Below are 1,779 nucleotides of genomic sequence, written 5' to 3'. Positions count from 1 at the left end.
AAATGTCAGTAAAGTAAATAAAAAAGTAAAGCTTCTTCACTGGGCTGATGATTTGATCATTACCAGGCCAAGCAAAAACCTTATTTAACTTGAAAATATAACGTGTAGGAAGCACAAATGCAACTAACTATGCATTCCTACCTCCAACATTTTCAAAGGTAACTTCATCCTGCCCGTTCTTTCATAAAAAAATAAATAAATAAATAATTCTGTTATCTTAAGATAAAAGGGCCCCAAAACTCCAAGACTTAATCCCTGCTTCAGGCGAATGACAAAAAATATTTTTCATTTTTAGTTCACATCCTGAAAACAATTCCCTCGACAGAAAATGTTCTGAACTAGACTCCGAAAGGCAAATGCATTTGCTTCATTTACGTTTTTCAGGATGACAAAGGAGAGGAGTGGAGAACAAACATAAAAGTTGACCTAAAATACATCAGTTTCAAATATTAAAATACTTTTCAGTATACTGAACACCTTCAGATTTCAAACTTCATACTAGAAATTAATATTTGAGTGACAGAACACCTTACCCTGTCCACCCAGGTTTAAAAATCTTATCATAGTCCTGGCCAGCGTAGCTAATAAAGTGGTTCTCAACCTTCCTAATGCCGCGACCCTTTAATACAGTTCCTCATGTTGTGGTGGCCCCCAACCATAAAATTATTTTCGTTGCTACTTCAGAACTATAATTTTGCTACTGTTATGAATCTTAATGTAAATATCTGATACGCAGGATATATTTTCATAAAAAAATAAATAAATAAATAATTCTGTTATCTTAAGAATTATTTATAACCTGTGGTTCTCAACCTGTCGCGACCCACAGGTTGAGAACCACTGGATTAGAGCATCAGCCAGCAAACCGAAGGGTCATGGATTCCATTCCAGTCAAGAGCTTGTACCTGGGTTGCAGGTTCCCTCCCAGTTGGCAACCCATTGATATGGTTCTCTCACATCTCACATCTCTCTCTTTCTCTCTCTGTCTGTCTGTCTGTCTCTCTCTCTCTCCTCCCCTCCCCTCCCTTCTCCTCTCCTCTCTTCTCCTCTCCTTTCTTCTCCTCTTCTCTCCTCTGCTCTCTCTCCTTTCCCGTCCCTTTCACTCTCTCTAAAATCAATGGACAAAATATCCTCCAGTGAGGATTAACCCCTCCCCCAAAATCCTATCATATTTATTTCAAATCACGTGACTGAACTGCTATTGTTTTCTGGACTGCAGATAAATGACTTATTCATAATAATGTGGCACAGTTATGTATGATTGATTGACCTGAAGCAGAAAGGGACTTTGTCCTCAGCATCGGCTTACAACAGGCCTGTCTGGTGCAGGCTGCCTGTCCATCTGCAGCCTGCCAGCTGACCTACCGACTGCCCCGCTGATAAGAGACTCAACAGGTTCTTCACAGCATAATTTCCATTCTACAAGAAACTACCAATCCCAACTGATACTGTTTTTAAATGTTTCTAGATTCCAACTCATTACAATACAGTGACTTCAACCTTATTTTGGACTTTTAGGAATCTCAATACATTTTTTAAAGTTTAAGGGGGGAAAAACAAGCAGACAAAATGCTCTCGATTTTGGGTTCTTTTTCAGAACACGCTACTACTGACAAAACAATGAATGGTACAGAAATCTTCCTGAGTGCACGTATCTTACAGCTTTCCTTTTTCTTCGCTGTTTCCTCCCGTCTCAATAATTAGGCCAGGGAAGAAAGAAAGGGATTTCCAGTCCACTGGTCATGCTCCACATCCTATAATTTTGCTGCGTTTTCCCCT

The sequence above is a fragment of the Myotis davidii genome, unplaced genomic scaffold (assembly GCF_000327345.1).
Source record: "Myotis davidii unplaced genomic scaffold, ASM32734v1 scaffold107, whole genome shotgun sequence".
Lineage (NCBI taxonomy): Eukaryota > Metazoa > Chordata > Mammalia > Chiroptera > Vespertilionidae > Myotis > Myotis davidii.
This window is presented reverse-complemented; position numbering follows the sequence as displayed.